Source organism: Rutilus rutilus, assembly GCF_951802725.1.
Source record: "Rutilus rutilus genome assembly, chromosome: 15".
Taxonomy (NCBI): Eukaryota; Metazoa; Chordata; class Actinopteri; order Cypriniformes; family Leuciscidae; genus Rutilus; species Rutilus rutilus.
This window is the reverse complement of record NC_140220.1, coordinates 223,231-232,500: the sequence shown is the minus strand read 5'-3', so window position 1 is coordinate 232,500 and position 9,270 is coordinate 223,231. Positions and strand designations below refer to the sequence as shown.

At 46.8% G+C, this 9,270-nt stretch overlaps 1 protein-coding gene across 2 annotated transcripts in view; it reads right to left on the bottom strand.

Annotated features, from left to right (window-relative positions):
* plcb1l (phospholipase C beta 1-like) overlaps positions 1-9,270 on the bottom strand; it is a 163,922-nt gene that overhangs the window by 35,063 nt on the left and 119,589 nt on the right. The gene's annotated exons all lie outside the window — the stretch shown is intronic.

The following is a 9,270-nucleotide window of genomic DNA, read 5'->3' as shown; positions in this document are numbered from 1 at the left end:
CCGTTCCCTCGTCTGCTGTCATTTTGATTGAAGAGTCAGGATTCTTTCTGAGGGAAAAAAGTTATTTCTAGAGCTGAAAAAGTCAGCAAATCATTTCTAATTAAGTCAAGCTTTTATCGGGTTTTATCTAGTTTAAAGAGATCTTATTCCAGAATCATAGACGACTGGAACAGTCATGTAGTTTCAGTGTGAACCCTCAAAAATATTCAGCTAAATGAACTAAGAGAAGAACTGAGCGTGTGCAGACTCAGAGAACATGCATGTCGTCATAGAGACAGACACACCTGGCAACTGTACTGCACTTAAACAACACACACACGCACACACACACACACACATACACATACACACACACACACACATACACATACACATACACACATACATATATACATACATACATACATACATACATACATACATACATACATACATGCCATTGCAGGGCCGCGCAGTAGGCCGTGTGACACCAAACGACTATTCGACAACAAAAGTGTTTGTCAACACAGTTTATAATGTTTCAGTCCAATGATCATCATCATCACCAGTATGTATCTGGTGAGAAGATATTTTGTACATTTCCTAACGTAAATATATAAAACATTTATTTTTGTGAGTGAATGCAACACAATCACGAACATAAATGGACAACTGTAAAGGAGATTTTCTAAATGTTTAGATTTTTTTGCACCCTCAGATTCCAGATTTTGAAATAGTTGTATCTCGGCCCAATATTATCCTATCATAACAAACCATACATCAATGGAAAGCTTTACATAAAAAATAAAAATAAAAAGATCCATGTGACTGGTTTTGTGGTCCAGGGTCACATATACTTCCGGGTCGCGGTAGTAGTGACGTCACAGGCTGTCGCCGGCCAATAGGAATGCCGTGATTAGATGAGCGTTTCAGACACCGGTTCACGCGGAGGGGTTAGGTAACGCACCTGAAGTCACTCACTCACCGTCAGTTAAACGCACCTGAAGTCACTCACTCACCGTCAGTTAAACGCACCTGAAGTCACTCACTCACCGTCAGTTAAACGCACCTGAAGTCACTCACTCACCGTCAGTTAAACACACCTGAAGTCACTCACTGTCAGTTAAACGCACCTGAAGTCACTCACTCACCGTCAGTTAAACGCACCTGAAGTCACTCACTCACCGTCAGTTAAACGCACCTGAAGTCACTCACCGTCAGTTAAACACACCTGAAGTCACTCACCGTCAGTTAAACGCACCTGAAGTCACTCACTCACCGTCAGTTAAACGCACCTGAAGTCACTCACTGTCAGTTAAACACACCTGAAGTCACTCACCGTCAGTTAAACACACCTGAAGTCACTCACTCACCGTCAGTTAAACGCACCTGAAGTCACTCACTCACCGTCAGTTAAACGCACCTGAAGTCACTCACTCACCGTCAGTTAAACACACCTGAAGTCACTCACTCACTGTCAGTTAAACACACCTGAAGTCACTCACTCACCGTCAGTTAAACACACCTGAAGTCACTCACTCACCGTCAGTTAAACGCACCTGAAGTCACTCACTCACCGTCAGTTAAACACACCTGAAGTCACTCACTGTCAGTTAAACGCACCTGAAGTCACTCACTCACCGTCAGTTAAACACACCTGAAGTCACTCACTCACCGTCAGTTAAACGCACCTGAAGTCACTCACCGTCAGTTAAACACACCTGAAGTCACTCACCGTCAGTTAAACGCACCTGAAGTCACTCACTCACCGTCAGTTAAACGCACCTGAAGTCACTCACCGTCAGTTAAACACACCTGAAGTCACTCACTCACCGTCAGTTAAACGCACCTGAAGTCACTCACTCACCGTCAGTTAAACGCACCTGAAGTCACTCACTCACTGTCAGTTAAACACACCTGAAGTCACTCACTCACCGTCAGTTAAACACACCTGAAGTCACTCACTCACTGTCAGTTAAACGCACCTGAAGTCACTCACTCACCGTCAGTTAAACACACCTGAAGTCACTCACTCACCGTCAGTTAAACGCACCTGAAGTCACTCACTCACCGTCAGTTAAACGCACCTGAAGTCACTCACTCACCGTCAGTTAAACACACCTGAAGTCACTCACCGTCAGTTAAACGCACCTGAAGTCACTCACTCACTGTCAGTTAAACACACCTGAAGTCACAGTCACTCACTCACCGTCAGTTAAACACACCTGAAGTCACTCACTCACCGTCAGTTAAACACACCTGAAGTCACTCACTCACCGTCAGTTAAACACACCTGAAGTCACTCACCGTCAGTTAAACACACCTGAAGTCACTCACTGTCAGTTAAACACACCTGAAGTCACTCACTCACCGTCAGTTAAACACACCTGAAGTCACTCACTCACCGTCAGTTAAACACACCTGAAGTCACTCACTCACCGTCAGTTAAACACACCTGAAGTCACTCACTCACCGTCAGTTAAACACACCTGAAGTCACTCACTGTCAGTTAAACACACCTGAAGTCACTCACTGTCAGTTAAACGCACCTGAAGTCACTCACTCACTGTCAGTTAAACGCACCTGAAGTCACTCACTCACCGTCAGTTAAACGCACCTGAAGTCACTCACTCACCGTCAGTTAAACGCACCTGAAGTCACTCACTCACCGTCAGTTAAACGCACCTGAAGTCACTCACTCACCGTCAGTTAAACGCACCTGAAGTCACTCACTCACCGTCAGTTAAACGCACCTGAAGTCACTCACTCACCGTCAGTTAAACGCCCCTGAAGTCACTCACTCACCGTCAGTTAAACGCACCTGAAGTCACTCACTCACCGTCAGTTAAACGCACCTGAAGTCACTCACTCACCGTCAGTTAAACGCACCTGAAGTCACTCACTCACCGTCAGTTAAACGCACCTGAAGTCACTCACTCACCGTCAGTTAAACGCACCTGAAGTCACTCACTCACCGTCAGTTAAACGCACCTGAAGTCACTCACTCACTGTCAGTTAAACGCACCTGAAGTCACTCACTCACCGTCAGTTAAACGCACCTGAAGTCACTCACTCACCGTCAGTTAAACGCACCTGAAGTCACTCACTCACCGTCAGTTAAACGCACCTGAAGTCACTCACTCACCGTCAGTTAAACGCACCTGAAGTCACTCACTCACCGTCAGTTAAACGCACCTGAAGTCACTCACTCACCGTCAGTTAAACGCACCTGAAGTCACTCACTCACCGTCAGTTAAACGCACCTGAAGTCACTCACTCACCGTCAGTTAAACGCACCTGAAGTCACTCACTCACCGTCAGTTAAACACACCTGAAGTCACTCACTCACCGTCAGTTAAACACACCTGAAGTCACTCACTGTCAGTTAAACACACCTGAAGTCACAGTCACTCACTCACCGTCAGTTAAACACACCTGAAGTCACTCACTCACCGTCAGTTAAACACACCTGAAGTCACTCACTCACCGTCAGTTAAACACACCTGAAGTCACTCACTCACCGTCAGTTAAACACACCTGAAGTCACTCACCTTCAGTTAAACACACCTGAAGTCACTCACTCACCGTCAGTTAAACACACCTGAAGTCACTCACTCACCATCAGTTAAACACACCTGAAGTCACTCACCGTCAGTTAAACACACCTGAAGTCACTCACTGTCAGTTAAACACACCTGAAGTCACTCACTGTCAGTTAAACACACCTGAAGTCACTCACTGTCAGTTAAACGCACCTGAAATCACTCACTGTCAGTTAAACACACCTGAAGTCACTCACTCACTGTCAGTTAAACGCACCTGAAGTCACTCACTCACTCACCGTCAGTTAAACGCACCTGAAGTCACTCACTCACCGTCAGTTAAACGCACCTGAAGTCACTCACTGTCAGTTAAACGCACCTGAAGTCACTCACTCACTGTCAGTTAAACGCACCTGAAGTCACTCACTCACCGTCAGTTAAACACACCTGAAGTCACTCACTGTCAGTTAAACGCACCTGAAGTCACTCACTCACCGTCAGTTAAACACACCTGAAGTCACTCACTCACCGTCAGTTAAACGCACCTGAAGTCACTCACCGTCAGTTAAACACACCTGAAGTCACTCACCGTCAGTTAAACGCACCTGAAGTCACTCACTCACCGTCAGTTAAACGCACCTGAAGTCACTCACCGTCAGTTAAACACACCTGAAGTCACTCACTCACCGTCAGTTAAACGCACCTGAAGTCACTCACTCACCGTCAGTTAAACGCACCTGAAGTCACTCACTCACTGTCAGTTAAACACACCTGAAGTCACTCACTCACCGTCAGTTAAACACACCTGAAGTCACTCACTCACTGTCAGTTAAACGCACCTGAAGTCACTCACTCACCGTCAGTTAAACACACCTGAAGTCACTCACTCACCGTCAGTTAAACGCACCTGAAGTCACTCACTCACCGTCAGTTAAACGCACCTGAAGTCACTCACTCACCGTCAGTTAAACACACCTGAAGTCACTCACCGTCAGTTAAACGCACCTGAAGTCACTCACTCACTGTCAGTTAAACACACCTGAAGTCACTCACCGTCAGTTAAACACACCTGAAGTCACTCACTCACCGTAAGTTAAACACACCTGAAGTCACTCACCGTCAGTTAAACACACCTGAAGTCACTCACTGTCAGTTAAACACACCTGAAGTCACAGTCACTCACTCACCGTCAGTTAAACACACCTGAAGTCACTCACTCACCGTCAGTTAAACACACCTGAAGTCACTCACTCACCGTCAGTTAAACACACCTGAAGTCACTCACCGTCAGTTAAACACACCTGAAGTCACTCACTGTCAGTTAAACACACCTGAAGTCACTCACTCACCGTCAGTTAAACACACCTGAAGTCACTCACTCACCGTCAGTTAAACACACCTGAAGTCACTCACTCACCGTCAGTTAAACACACCTGAAGTCACTCACTCACCGTCAGTTAAACACACCTGAAGTCACTCACTGTCAGTTAAACACACCTGAAGTCACTCACTGTCAGTTAAACACACCTGAAGTCACTCACTGTCAGTTAAACGCACCTGAAGTCACTCACTCACTGTCAGTTAAACGCACCTGAAGTCACTCACTCACCGTCAGTTAAACGCACCTGAAGTCACTCACTCACCGTCAGTTAAACGCACCTGAAGTCACTCACTCACCGTCAGTTAAACGCACCTGAAGTCACTCACTCACCGTCAGTTAAACGCACCTGAAGTCACTCACTCACCGTCAGTTAAACGCACCTGAAGTCACTCACTCACCGTCAGTTAAACGCCCCTGAAGTCACTCACTCACCGTCAGTTAAACGCACCTGAAGTCACTCACTCACCGTCAGTTAAACGCACCTGAAGTCACTCACTCACCGTCAGTTAAACGCACCTGAAGTCACTCACTCACCGTCAGTTAAACGCACCTGAAGTCACTCACTCACCGTCAGTTAAACGCACCTGAAGTCACTCACTCACCGTCAGTTAAACGCACCTGAAGTCACTCACTCACCGTCAGTTAAACGCACCTGAAGTCACTCACTCACCGTCAGTTAAACGCACCTGAAGTCACTCACTCACCGTCAGTTAAACGCACCTGAAGTCACTCACTCACCGTCAGTTAAACGCACCTGAAGTCACTCACTCACCGTCAGTTAAACGCACCTGAAGTCACTCACTCACCGTCAGTTAAACGCACCTGAAGTCACTCACTCACCGTCAGTTAAACGCACCTGAAGTCACTCACTCACCGTCAGTTAAACGCACCTGAAGTCACTCACTCACCGTCAGTTAAACACACCTGAAGTCACTCACTCACCGTCAGTTAAACACACCTGAAGTCACTCACTGTCAGTTAAACACACCTGAAGTCACAGTCACTCACTCACCGTCAGTTAAACACACCTGAAGTCACTCACTCACCGTCAGTTAAACACACCTGAAGTCACTCACTCACCGTCAGTTAAACACACCTGAAGTCACTCACTCACCGTCAGTTAAACACACCTGAAGTCACTCACTCACCGTCAGTTAAACACACCTGAAGTCACTCACTCACCGTCAGTTAAACACACCTGAAGTCACTCACTCACCGTCAGTTAAACACACCTGAAGTCACTCACCTTCAGTTAAACACACCTGAAGTCACTCACTCACCGTCAGTTAAACACACCTGAAGTCACTCACTCACCATCAGTTAAACACACCTGAAGTCACTCACCGTCAGTTAAACACACCTGAAGTCACTCACTGTCAGTTAAACACACCTGAAGTCACTCACTGTCAGTTAAACACACCTGAAGTCACTCACTGTCAGTTAAACGCACCTGAAATCACTCACTGTCAGTTAAACACACCTGAAGTCACTCACTCACTGTCAGTTAAACGCACCTGAAGTCACTCACTCACTCACCGTCAGTTAAACGCACCTGAAGTCACTCACTCACCGTCAGTTAAACGCACCTGAAGTCACTCACTGTCAGTTAAACGCACCTGAAGTCACTCACTCACTGTCAGTTAAACACACCTGAAGTCACTCACTCACCGTCAGTTAAACACACCTGAAGTCACTCACTCACCGTCAGTTAAACACACCTGAAGTCACTCACTCACCGTCAGTTAAACACACCTGAAGTCACTCACTCACCGTCAGTTAAACACACCTGAAGTCACTCACCGTCAGTTAAACACACCTGAAGTCACTCACTGTCAGTTAAACACACCTGAAGTCACAGTCACTCACTCACCGTCAGTTAAACACACCTGAAGTCACTCACTCACCGTCAGTTAAACACACCTGAAGTCACTCACTCACCGTCAGTTAAACACACCTGAAGTCACTCACCTTCAGTTAAACACACCTGAAGTCACTCACCTTCAGTTAAACACACCTGAAGTCACTCACTCACCGTCAGTTAAACACACCTGAAGTCACTCACTCACCGTCAGTTAAACACACCTGAAGTCACTCACCGTCAGTTAAACACACCTGAAGTCACTCACTGTCAGTTAAACACACCTGAAGTCACTCACTGTCAGTTAAACGCACCTGAAGTCACTCACTCACTGTCAGTTAAACGCACCTGAAGTCACTCACTCACCGTCAGTTAAACGCACCTGAAGTCACTCACTCACCGTCAGTTAAACGCACCTGAAGTCACTCACTCACCGTCAGTTAAACGCACCTGAAGTCACTCACTCACCGTCAGTTAAACACACCTGAAGTCACTCACTCACCGTCAGTTAAACGCACCTGAAGTCACTCACTCACCGTCAGTTAAACGCACCTGAAGTCACTCACTGTCAGTTAAACGCACCTGAAGTCACTCACTCACCGTCAGTTAAACACACCTGAAGTCACTCACTCACCGTCAGTTAAACACACCTGAAGTCACTCACTCACCGTCAGTTAAACACACCTGAAGTCACTCACTCACTGTCAGTTAAACACACCTGAAGTCACTCACTCACCGTCAGTTAAACACACCTGAAGTCACTCACTCACTGTCAGTTAAACGCACCTGAAGTCACTCACTCACCGTCAGTTAAACGCACCCGAAGTCACTCACTCACCGTCAGTTAAACGCACCTGAAGTCACTCACTCACCGTCAGTTAAACGCACCTGAAGTCACTCACTCATTGTCAGTTAAACACACCTGAAGTCACTCACTCACCGTCAGTTAAACGCACCTGAAGTCACTCACTCACCGTCAGTTAAACGCACCTGAAGTCACTCACTCACTGTCAGTTAAACGCACCTGAAGTCACTCACTCACCGTCAGTTAAACGCACCTGAAGTCACTCACTCACCGTCAGTTAAACGCACCTGAAGTCACTCACTGTCAGTTAAACGCACCTGAAGTCACTCACTCACTGTCAGTTAAACGCACCTGAAGTCACTCACTCACCGTCAGTTTAACGCACCTGAAGTCACTCACTCACCGTCAGTTAAACGCACCTGAAGTCACTCACTCACCGTCAGTTAAACGCACCTGAAGTCACTCACTCACCGTCAGTTAAACGCACCTGAAGTCACTCACTCACCGTCAGTTAAACGCACCTGAAGTCACTCACTCACCGTCAGTTAAACGCACCTGAAGTCACTCACCGTCAGTTAAACGCACCTGAAGTCACTCACTGTCAGTTAAACGCACCTGAAGTCACTCACTGTCAGTTAAACGCACCTGAAGTCACTCACTCACCGTCAGTTAAACACACCTGAAGTCACTCACTCACTGTCAGTTAAACACACCTGAAGTCACTCACTCACCATCAGTTAAACGCACCTGAAGTCACTCACTCACCGTCAGTTAAACGCACCTGAAGTCACTCACTGTCAGTTAAACACACCTGAAGTCACTCACTGTCAGTTAAACACACCTGAAGTCACTCACTCACCGTCAGTTAAACGCACCTGAAGTCACTCACTCACCGTCAGTTAAACGCACCTGAAGTCACTCACTCACCGTCAGTTAAACGCACCTGAAGTCACTCACCGTCAGTTAAACGCACCAGAAGTCACTCACTGTCAGTTAAACGCACCTGAAGTCACTCACTGTCAGTTAAACACACCTGAAGTCACTCACTCACCGTCAGTTAAACACACCTGAAGTCACTCACTCACCGTCAGTTAAACACACCTGAAGTCACTCACTCACCGTCAGTTAAACGCACCTGAAGTCACTCACTCACCGTCAGTTAAACACACCTGAAGTCACTCACTGTCAGTTAAACACACCTGAAGTCACTCACTGTCAGTTAAACACACCTGAAGTCACTCACTCACCGTCAGTTAAACACACCTGAAGTCACTCACCGTCAGTTAAACACACCTGAAGTCACTCACTGTCAGTTAAACGCACCTGAAGTCACTCACTCACCGTCAGTTAAACGCACCTGAAGTCACTCACTCACCGTCAGTTAAACACACCTGAAGTCACTCACTCACCGTCAGTTAAACACACCTGAAGTCACTCACTGTCAGTTAAACGCACCTGAAGTCACTCACTCACCGTCAGTTAAACACACCTGAAGTCACTCACTGTCAGTTAAACGCACCTGAAGTCACTCACTCACCGTCAGTTAAACACACCTGAAGTCACTCACTGTCAGTTAAACGCACCTGAAGTCACTCACTCACCGTCAGTTAAACACACCTGAAGTCACTCACTGTCAGTTAAACGCACCTGAAGTCACTCACTCACCGTCAGTTAAACACACCTGAAGTCACTCACCGTCAGTTAA